An 11,772-nucleotide genomic window follows, 5' to 3' on the forward strand; every position below is an offset into this window, starting at 1 on the left:
TTCATTCCTCACATACACTCTTTAAGAAATAAAGGACAAAGTAGGAAATTAAAGTGCATTAATAAAGACACAGTTGTGTCTACAGCACATGCCCATGTCCTCACATCCTCTCGTTGTCTGCTGTGTGTTTCCTATTTCAGGCCTCACTGAAAAGTTCCGTTGCAGTCTGAAAAAGTAAACTATCCCCGCTGTGGTCCATAGATGGGTGAAAAGAATATTTCTGCAATTCCCTGGGGTCAGGCCAGGGTTACATACTGGCAGAGCCACAAATCCACACTGCACAGGTGGCCCAGGGAATCCTGGCAGGGAAAGCAGAGAAAGGGTGGGGTTGGGTGGGATGCCAGAAGCCAGAGAGGTGAGGGGAAGGGATTACAGGAAATAGCTCCTGAGGAAGGGAGTCCCCACGTTCAGACGCTTATGAAATCAATGCCGGTGAAGGGTTTTGCCCCCAGGGAAATCACAGCAGCGGAGAGATTCTCAGAACGATTGTGTTAACATGTATGAAGCACTGACACTTCGCCTGCCCTTGTTCGCTCAGCGCCCCATTTCAGTCCCGGATTGGATGGATACTCGAGTCCAACTCCGAATGGTGATGGGAAGTCAGGAGCCTTGGAAGGTCATCAGGTTGGAGCTGGGACGTGAAGCGAGCTTAACCACTCCAGAATCTGGGCGCAGAAACCCCCCACCAAAAAAGACAATCCCTAGTTATCTCTCGTCGGCGGCCCCAGCTCCCTGGCTCCAGGTCAGCTCAGAGGTGCGAGCTGGAAATCAGGTTTGGGGCGCGTCAGAGGAGGAAGGGACACGCCCAGGAAAGTGCCCGAGGGAGACAGAAACTCTGGGCTACTGGAGGCCAGTGCTTCTAGATACGTTTGGACGTATCGGTCGGGGCCATGGAGCAACGCGAAGGTGACTGGACTGCCCGGCAGATGGACTGGAAGGAAGAGGGCCAGGGCGGGGGAGCGGGAGCCTTGCCCGCGCGAAGTGGCGCTCTCGGGGCTGCTGGCTGCTCTTTGCCGCATCTCTTGGAGCCCAGCACGTGTGACCCAGTTTAGCAACGGCTCTGCTGGACCCCTGGCCGCCCGGTGTGCCCAAGAGACCCCTCCCACGTCCCCCCGCCCAGGAGATCAGGGGACTGAGAGTCCCTCACGAGACCTGGCAGCGGCCACCCCGCCCCTGCGCCTGGTCCTTCCCCAAAAGCAAAAGCAGGAACACACCAAGAGAGAAAGGCTTTGGAATGTGGTACACTTTATGAAGTAAGCGAAAGAGAAATTCACAAATGTCTACGAAGACGTAGTCTTCCGTGGTTGCTACACGGAGAGGTGTTTTTATAATAGTATCTGTCGCAGGGGATCATCCAATGAAGGGCCTCAGCGGAGATGAGGGCTCCTGGGTCCAAAGGAGGCGGGAGAGGCAGCCCAGGGTCTGCCCTGCCACTGCGTGTAGGTCCGCGGCCACCAGTCCCGGGACGTCCGGTGCTGTCTCTCCAGGCCGGGAGGAGTGCGATGCTTTGGAAGGGTCCCCGCGGTCAGAGGTCTCCGTTTCCAGATGTTGGCTCTCTGATGGCGCAAGACCCGCCGAGAGAAGCTTTGCAGGCTCGCGGCGACCGCCGTCCTGAGGGCGATTGTGGCTCCTGGCCGGTCGCGGGTGTCGTGTCCGGAGCGGGCGGCCCGGCGCCCGGCCTGCAGATACATGCTCTGCGCGCGGCGTCCGTGTTTCGGGCAGTCTGGGCGCAGAAGCCCGCAGGGGGTGGAAAGTTGTTCGCGAGTGAAGTGCTCGTCGTCCCCAGAGAGCTGGCCCAGCGTAGGGTACAAAGGGAGCTGCCATTCCTCGGCGTCCGCTAAGCTCAAGATGCGCAGCATCTCTGGTTCCCGGGGCTCCTCCGCGGAATCCCAGGCCTCGCGCGCGCAGCGGCGGGGAAATTTCTGCTCCATCGCGTCAGCCCGAAAGGAGGGAAGTTTCCAGGGATCCCTTCCTTGCGAATTTATACTCTCCTGGGCTCTTAGGGGTCCAACCAGAGGTTATTAGGATGGGTGGTGTCCTTTTCTCAGGTTTCAATTGGTTCAGAAGGTGAGACCTGAGGAGATTAGGAGAAAATTCAATCATCTTGGATGGAGTTATTCAAAGTTGAATTGATTTTGTTGATTTGATAGAATTAAGGTTTTGTTGTTTGTTTTTCAAAAGAATTGCAGGTATAGGGGCTCTGTCAAGACAAGCTCTTTGAAAGGTCACTCTTTTATGAAAAGTGTCCTATGTGCCTGACACTTTAGGGAACTGTATGTCCATTAATTCTCAGGGCCCTTCTGCTTGGAAACTACCAGCAAATTTTACCCAGATGATCAAAATGACAAGTTGGCCATCGTGTGAAATCGCACTGCGGGTCAGACTCTAAGAGGGGCAGGCTCAAGGTCTAGAGATATAGATGCAGAATGTTGGGGTACAAGTTCAGTCCATTATTTCTATGTGACTCAGCCAGTTACCTAAACTCTCTTATCCTCATGTTTTTGCCTGGATATGGTAGCTAAAATTGAACGTTTTACAAGGTAACTCTTATGATTAAATTCAATAACAAAGGTCACATAATTAGATATGCCTAGGCAGAAAATAAGTTGTTCAATTGTAATTATTATTATTTTCATTGTCATTCTTAGTGACGTGATCATGGATATTAAACATAACATCAATGAACAACAAACTCAAAATGTTGTCTTCTTGTGTGTGTTTAGTCTGAGTAGATTTCTTTTTCCTTCTTGTGTCAGATGTATAGTGAAATTTCATCCCCTTACATCCTTCCTGAGATGTTTCTGACATTCTGTTGGCAAACATGTCAGTGCATCTAAGACAAGATTTCCTTGATCAGTCATTTCTCTTCAATGTAACAAAGTGCAATTAATTCAGAGTTTTTAACAAGCATGTTTTTTAATAAATTTATTTACTTATTTATTTTATTGGCTGCGTTTGGTCTTCCTTGCCGCACAGGGGCTTTCTCTAGTTGCTGTGGGGGAGGGGGGCGCTACTCTTCATTGCTGCGGTGGCTTCTCTTGTTGGGGAGCAGGAGCTCGAGGCACGTGGGCTTCAGTAGTTGTGGCGCACTGGGCTTCGTTGCTCCGCGGCATGTGGGATCTTCCTGGGGCAGGGATCCAGCCCCGGTCCCTTGCATTGGCAGGCGGATTCTCAACCACCGCGCCACCAGGGAAGTCCCAATAAGCATGTTTTGACAACCTGCGGTGGACAAGCTGCTGGGACGGTGCTGCACATACAGAGCTGTAGAACTGGGTCCTGCCTTGGCAGAGCTAAATGTTCATGGGAGAGCAAAGTCACAGTCAAGAGACCATGAGGCATCAGGCAAGCAGCCGCGGAGGGAGGTGGCCAAGTGCCCCAAGGGCCGGCGCGGCCCCCTCGCGGCTTGGCGCGCAGACACGCCAGCCCCGCGCGTCCGGAGCAGCGCGGCGCTGCCGAAGTTTCAGCTCTGCTGCTGGCTCTCTTCCCCCTGAACGTCCGAAACCCTTGTGGGCTGAGACAGGAAAAGCAGACGAGCCCCCGGGGAGCAAGAACGCACCCCCGCCTACCCCTGCACACGGAGCGCGCGGCCGCCCCCTCTCGCCGCGCCCGGGCAGCCTCGGCCGGGAGGCGAGCCGGGCGTCTGGGTGTGTGGCTGCTGTCGCGGGCGTCTTGCCCAGCGCCGCGCAAAGTGACAAGTACGGCAAGGCCATCGTCGCGGAGAGCAAGAACGGCGGCAGCCGGCGCTCGACGGCACCCGGAGGAAGGGCGGAGGCAAGCGGGTGCTGCTCTTCTGCCTCTTCCTGGCGGGCCTGCCCTTCATCATCGCCGAGACAAGCGCCATCAAGCCTTTCCACCGGGGGTCTTACAGCAGTGACCAGAGCATCAAGTACCCACTGAAACCTGGGGAGACAATCAACGATGCTGTGCTCTGCGCGCTGGGGCATCGTCGTCGCCATCCTCGCGATCATCGCGGAGGAATTCTACCGCATCTATTACCTGAAGAAGAAGTCGCGGTCCACGATCCAGAATCCCTATGGGGCAGCCCTCTGTAAGCAAGCGGGCTGCTTCCTCTTTGGCTGTGCCATCAGCCAGTCCTTCACAGACATTGCCCAAGTCTCCATAGGGCGCCTGCGTCCTCACTTCTTGAGCGTCTGCAACCCTGATTTCAGTCAAATCAACTGCTCCCCAGGGCTACGTTCAAAACTACAAATGCAGAGGCGACGGCAGCAAAGTCCAGGAAGCCAGGAGGTCCTTCTTCTCTGGCCACACCTCCTTCTCCACGTACACCATGCTGTATCTGGTGCTGTACCTGCAGGCCGGCTTCACTTAGTGAGGAGCCCGCCTGCTCCTGCCTCTCCTGCAGTTCACCTTGATCATGACGACCTTTTACACAGGACTGTCCCACGAGTCTGACCAAACACACCATCCCAGCGATGTCCTGGCGGGATTTGCTTAAAGAGCCCTGGTAGCCTGCTGCATAGTTTTCTGCGTGTCTGACCTCTTCAAGACCAAGAGGACACTCTCCCTGCCTCCTTCTGCCATCAGCAAGGACATCCTTTCACCTGTGGACATTATCAACAGGAACAATCGCCACAGCATGGTGTAGGTGCCACCACCTCCTGAGCTGTTTTTGGAAAATCACTGCTGACAGCAAGTTTTTGCTGCTCTCCAATCTCATCAGACAGTAGAATGTAGGGGAAAACTTTTTGCCCAACTGATTTTTAAAAAGGAGAAAAAAAAAATCTTACCTTGTGGCCTTCCAAAATAGGTAGTGTCCGCCCATATGGAAACAACAGCAAACTAACAGCAATTGCGGGAATCCTGAATGTGCAGTTGGTTTAAGGGTTCATGTTGCAGTGAACACGGGCTTGTTCTGGAACAAACACTAAGATGATTTGAGTAGAGCCTGCCAGTCACCTTTCTGACCTGAGGAATCCCAGGCCTCTTGGAAAAGCTCAAATTCACCTTGTAGCACACGATGCCAGAAATAGCACAGAATCAAGAAAATAGCCATTGGGGGCTCCCCATTGTGTCTCTCTGTCCACACCACTTAATTCTCTACTATGACTTTGGTTCAAGAACCTTATTTGTTTGTTTTTTTTTTTTTAATTATAAGAGAAGGGCAACTTTGCTCAGTCCTGAATCCAGACCCTGGATCCAAATTCCCTGTCACGAGGCCTTATCACTCACTTCCTCAGCCCGTAGGCCAGCAGCCACAGTCCCTCAGTTTAGCTGACTCTTTGTGGATGAGTGAATTTCACAAACAGCACAACTTCAGGAGACCTCGGGGGCATAGGCTCTCCTGTGTCTTTCTCTTGACGCACCTGATGTTGACGTGTCGATTACAGGATGCTCGTGCCGTGCCTCAGTCACCTGGGCACTGGCACGCTCAAGTAGGGACGGTCAGCTTTGGGTCCTGCTGTGTCCTTGGAAATCCTTGCTGGGTGCCCACCGGGATGGCCTGGGAGGGTCCGGAGACGACCGAAGATGTGGTCTGCCCTCAGCTGACGGGAAGCAGCCACCCGTGCAGGTGATGGAGGAGTGAAGGGGGCAGAATGAAAACAGAGCAACCCTTTGGCTACCCCAAGTCCGCAGGAGCCAGAGTAGCGGGCGGCCTCACATCCCAGAGGCTGTCCTTCCAGGTAACGGGAGGTCTCGGTGGGAGCCGCTCCTGCTGAGCTATGTAAAGCACTGCTGTCTTGGGGCTGATCTCTAGGGCAGTCCTTGGTAGGTTCTGCTGGGCAGAGCACGTGGGTTGAATCTCCACAGAGTCTCTTCATCCTCTCTCCATGTGTCCTTCCAAACACGTTTCCGCTCCAAGCAGCAGACAGGGATTGCTTCTACGGAACCTTTGAGGAAAGGAGGAAGAAAAAAATGCTTTCAGATCTCGGATGGAAACCTTTCAAAGGCCTAAATGTAACCGCATGGGTCAACCACGTGCACATCCTTACTACAGACGTCGTCCTTTCATTTCAACTTATAGCAAGCTATGATTTTTATATATAAATGTTATAAAATTAATGTATAAAACATTTAAAGTTAACTATGTAAAATATTATTTCTGAAACAATTTTAGCTGCATTCATTATGATATAAACTGTGTCTCAACCTGTTATTTACACGAGCTGTTTAGAAAAGCAGGGAGTTGGGCTTCCCTGATGGCGCAGTGTTTGGGACTCCTCCTGCCAATGCAGGGGACACGGATTCAAACACTGGGTCTGGAAGATGCCACATGCCACAGAGCAGCTAAGCCTGTGCGCCACAACTACTGAAGTCCGTGCGCCTAGAGCCCGTGCTCCACAAAAGAAGCCACCACAAAAAGCCCGCACACCGCAACGAAGAGTAGCCCTTGCTCACTGCAACTAGAAAAAGCCTGTGCACAGCAGCAAAGACCCAATGCAGCCAATAAATAAATAAATATTTTCTTATTATAAAAAAAGCCTGGAGTTAATTTTTTTTAACTAAAATATTGTAGTTCTGTAGTAGACATTGTTTTTACACTGAAAGAAATAACTGCAACTAGAGAAAACTATAAAAACATTAAATTCTCAGTATTTTTGTAAGGTTCCATTTCGTAAAGAGAATAATATTCAAAGACTTTTGTAGAATACAAAGTGAAAACTTGTATCTGTGAAACTATACTCGTATTAAATGTGCTTTTTAAATAGAAGTTCACAACAACTTAGAGAGAGAGAGAGAGACCATGAGGACACAGCCAAATCCTGCTCCCTCTGGTAGCTGATTCTCTGCCAGGAGAGACAGATTTAATGTTTAAGATGACTCCTGCCAAAGCCAGTGTTCTGCAAGATCTGAGATAAAAAGAAATGGTAGGGATAAAAATGAGAAATAAGGAAACAGAGTAAAGAGGGAAAAGAACCAAAACCAAAAATGAGACATAAGGAAATAAAGAGGATGAAAGTATGGACAACACAAGAGGCAGAGAGTTGACATTCTGGTCAGGGCAGCCAATAGTGGTAAGTTGAAGGAGTTCATTAGAGCAGCATGAAATGGTTGCAGCTGACTTGTGGGAATCTAATAAGGATATTCAAGACAGAAAGCTCTGCTGGGTTGGGTTTAAGGGAAGGATGACAGCACTGTTTCCTTTGAAGCCTCAACATGGCACTAATAGCCTCTGGTGGTGTAGAAACTTCCCAGAAAGTTGTTTGAACACCGGTGACAGCTGGTTTTCCCCACAGAGGTGAGAAGCAGCTAGCCTGCGTTATACGCGCAGCAGAAAGAAGCCACTACAGTGAGAACCAATACCGTGGTCAGACTGCAGATGACCAATACCAGTCACCAACAAAGTGTGGGTCACCCGCTTTCAGGTAAAGTCTACCCATTATGTGTAGTTGGGATGTCTTAATATCTCTTTTTATCTAAGGAGCTCCTCAACTCTTATATATATATATTTTTTTCTTTGAAAACTGTATGTCAAGTACAATGTCCCACCTATTTTTTAAAGCTTAATTTATAAACATTCTTTCTGAATATTTATCAAGAATACAAGGGTTCTGCTGACCCTGTAAGCCAGCATGGAGCAAGCTCATCCTTCAATATTGGGCATGTGAAACAGCTAGTCTACCAGGTAGCTATTTTCTCAAGACAGGAATTGAGTGGTTTCAAGAAGGGAAGGCAGAAAGAGTATTTTACAGATTCCACAAATAATCATTGAAATGGATATGAAATAACATTGAGGGATTTGAGAATATAATAAGTCCGTTTCTTTTTCCATCTATACCAAAAATAAGTTTTGGTCTATTATTAGGGAAAAGGCTGTCATGAAAGATTATAGATAGATCTGTGAGTAGACTTAACAAGGACCTGTGCAGGCAGGGACTGTCCTCTGGCAAGAGAGTCAGGGACAGTCTTAGTGTGGGGAAAATATTCTCAGGGATTCCAACTATATGGTTCAAAAAGTGGGTTCCTTTTCCGAGGGGTTGGGATTCCAGTTTTGGGGTGAGGAGGTCTTGCCTATGGATTGCCTTCTTATTGCTAATCTTTTTGTTTTTTGAGAAAGTGAAACAAAATGCAGGGTCCTAAGCAGAAAACCACAGTGCTGTCTCTCAGCCCTAGCAGCACAATAGGTGACAGTCATGGGTCCACATGATTTAAGGGAAGGGTATGGTCTGGAGACTCTGGGAAACCTGGTTGGCACTGTTTAGTGCACAGGGTCAGTAAATATTCTGATTCTCCTTTGAACCATTATTGTGCCCTGTACGTAGACTAATTCTAAACAGGTTCATTTTTCTATAGTAGGTCATAGAAACTCTCAGTAACGATGACTTTAAAAAATTCAGCATTTAGTTTAAATTTTTCCCTTCTGCTGTGTAATTTCCTCCAGTTAGCCCAGTCCTTTGATCAGAACTCATACACCTGCTCAGCCTTCTGTAATGATACTTGGCGGGAGTAACCTTGCTTTGGAACCAGCTCACAGACAAGCATGAGCCATTGGTGACCATATCCTGGCATCCAGGGGGGACCAGCAGTGATGCAAAGTTCTCTTACAGAGGAGTGGGGAATATCCAGGTGGACCACAGTGGGTACTGTGTGGCTGTAAGGACAATCCAGGAAGACATAAGAAAATCCCTTTACACACAGACTTGAGACAGGTAACAAGAACTTGGGAGGCAACTTGACACTTGAAGTACATGTTATGATCAAATGCTAAGTCTCAGTTGCAAACTCCCAGGGTAAGCCCTTGTGGAAGGAACTGCGGCAGAGTGTTTACAGAGGGGAGGCTCTGGAAACTCGGCCCTTTCTCAGCCTAATGGGTGGCTGTGCCTTGCAGCCTTCCCCTCCAACTTGCTTAGAACCAGCCCTTCAAGCTTTGCTGCTACAGTCACAACCTGTCCATGACGCAGCCTGCTACATTCAACCTCTGAGTATCTTCTCAAAATCATGCCTTCCATTTTATCTCTAAGAGCAGCATAGTCTGGAATTGTGCAAGTATGACTATCATTTATTTTTACTCTTGTGTTGGAAAATCCTTTGCTGTTAACCACAATTTCTGGCTTTGTAGAAGTGGAATTCTGGGTCACGCGTATTCATATTGAAATGTTTAATGTATATTGTCATATTGGCTTTCCTAAGATCCTTTCAAATTCATTTCCAAGCTGCATTTGGGAAGTTACTACCTTTCCAATATTAGAACAGATGGAAAAGTTTAATAAAGGCCACTATGGGAGTCAAAGTTAAATGTCATGGTTTCCTGTAACATTTCTTTGATCTTAATGACCCCCAACCTGGGTCCCAGCCACCCTCTCAGGCCCAAGCCCCCTTATACCACTTCCAGTCCTGATTCCACTCATCCAAATCAACCCACAAGCAGAGAATAAGGAAGCACGTTTTAATCATTGCTCACAATTGGAATTAACATAGGAAACATGACAATTCTGAGGACAACTGCAAGTTCCTTAGATGGCATGGATTTCCTGAAGAGACGTTTCTAATTGAGAAACCCGCCAGTATTCCAGGACAGGAAGGGCAAACAAGGAGTGCTCTGCGCCACAGAGTCCTCCCGGCTCATCGCAGAGCAAGGCGGGGCCCAGGGGAGCCGTCCAGCCCGGCAGGCTGAGGCCTGCACTGGGGTGACTCAGGCTCCAGGCCAGGGCATGGGGTGAAGGGGCGCCGTGAGCCGGGCAGAGGCTGCGATTCCTCTCCCTGTCGGGTTCCACCGGGTTTCAAGCCCGCGCAGGATTTCCGCGGCTGCAGGGTGCGGGGTTGCGGGGCGGCCTGGGCTCCTGGAGGCGATGCGGCCGCGTGTCTGCCGGCCTCCGCGGCCCCCGGCATCTGCTGGCTCTTCAGGCCCTCTTGTGCCCTGCGGTGTGTGGCTTCGGCCTCTTCTTGACGGGACTGTCGCTCCATCCCGGATTAGCCACTGGCTCCTGGGTTTGCGGGTCTCGCCAGCGTTTTTGGCCGCTGTCCACTCGGGGACCGTCTGCGTGCCCGGTGCAGGCGTGTCCGGTGCAGGCGTGCCCGGTGCAGGCGTGCCCGGTGCAGGCGTGTCGCGGCAGCCCACACGCACAGTAATGCGCGTCCGCGCAGAACGCGGGGCTTTGGCAGGTGGGGCGGCTCAGCGCGGGGAAGTTATCCAGAGCCCAGGCCCAGGCCTGCTCTGGGTTGAGGCCCGGGGGCAGCTGGGGCTCTGGACGTGCCCTCCTCCAAGACAGCTCTTCCCAGGGGTAGTGTGCGTGGGGGTCCATGGCTTCAGCCTCCTCGCCAGGCAGAGATGAGCAGTGGGTCTAAGCAAAGCGGTGAATGATTCGGCCTAGTAGGGAGTGTGCCTTTTATAGGGGCTGTCCCTGATTGGATTTCAGAAACCCGTGTGCAGCTCGATGGGGATAGACACTTGCCTTGCAAAGTGCCTGGCAGCCTCTGGAGGTTAAGGAGAAAACTGCATCACGTTGGGAGGAGGCGGTCTGGTGATGGTGTTAAAGGAGGGGGATGGGAGGAGAGACGGGCCCTGGGTAGAGGTCCTGGTCTTTTGCACTCAGTGGAAAAATCGAAACAGAGCAAACAACAACAAAAACAAGAACAACAAAAACAACTCCGTACTCAGGCAAGGCTGACAAATGACGCTTCACACGTCTAATAATTTAGCATATTAGAGAGGATTGCCTGGTTTTAGAGTTGAGACTCTGTGATGATAGATTCTTGCGGGGACACAAAGTTAGTTTGGGCAGGAGCTGGATCAAGACTCCATGTCTTCATGCAGGCATATCAGGAAGGGAAACAAGTAAAGGAGTGATCAGGTAGGGGTGGGAAAAGGAGAGTCCCACGCCTACTTAGAATTGCAATATTCCTATTTTTTTTCTACACTAGATGATCTGAATCAAAGGGAGACTTCATATATACTATGCTTTTCATACTTAATTCAAAAATACATTGGGTTAATGCCACATTTTTGAGAATTTTTTACTTTTTCTTTTTTCCTTTTCTTTTCCTTTTGTTATCTGCAGAACTCCTATCCTTTTTTTTTATGTAATTGTGTTCATTCTATTATTAGCAGCTCCTCTTTCTCTCTGCTCTCCCTACTTCTATTGCAGTTCTTCCCATTAGAAACTATTTTATGTTCTAGGTGTGTTTTTGAATTAGACTTGTAATGTGTGACTTACTTTTGTGTACATATGTCTTCAATTCATCTAAGGTTATCAGTTTATTATAAACTACTAAGTTAGTTTATTATTTTTCATTCCTCTGTTTCTGAGATTGTTATCTGTACGTTTCATTTAATGCTTCCAATGCTGCCATGATAACCTCAAGCACGTTGCCAGTTACCCACCTTCATCACATGACAGACCCCATGTGAGAGAACTTCTCTATGATATATACCCACAAGCAGAATTATGTCATTAAAATGCATACACCTGGGCTTCCTAGGTGGCGCAGTGGTTAAGAGTCCGCCTGCCAATGCAGAGGTCACGGGTTCCATCCTAGCTCCAGGAAGATCCCACATGCCGCGGAGCAACTAAGCCCGTGTGCCAAAAAAAATAAAATAAAATAAAATGCATACACCTAAGTGTACTGAGTATTGCCATGCTACTCTTCAGGATGCGTGCAGCACTGACCCTCCAACAATAGGGCCCAAGGACGACTGGATGCACACATTCCCACAAGCATTTGGAATGACCACAATATTCTAACATATCCCAGAGGAGTCATGAGTGTGGAGAGAGCAGCTCTGGTGCTGGTGGCAAATTCAGTGTTTTGGGGTTTCTGACAGTGTCTATCTTTGGGGGCTACTTTGTGGCTGCTTGGTTCTGGGAGTCATTC

The 11,772-nt window shown here is 49.6% G+C and overlaps 1 pseudogene; it reads left to right on the top strand.

Moving 5' to 3' along the window:
- Positions 1–3,330: 3,330 nt before the first annotated feature.
- On the top strand, positions 3,331–4,606 carry LOC130848021 (phospholipid phosphatase 3-like; annotated as a pseudogene).
- The last annotated feature ends 7,166 nt before the right edge of the window (positions 4,607–11,772 follow it).

Source organism: Hippopotamus amphibius, chromosome 3, assembly GCF_030028045.1.
Source record: "Hippopotamus amphibius kiboko isolate mHipAmp2 chromosome 3, mHipAmp2.hap2, whole genome shotgun sequence".
In the NCBI taxonomy this organism is placed as follows: domain Eukaryota; kingdom Metazoa; phylum Chordata; class Mammalia; order Artiodactyla; family Hippopotamidae; genus Hippopotamus; species Hippopotamus amphibius.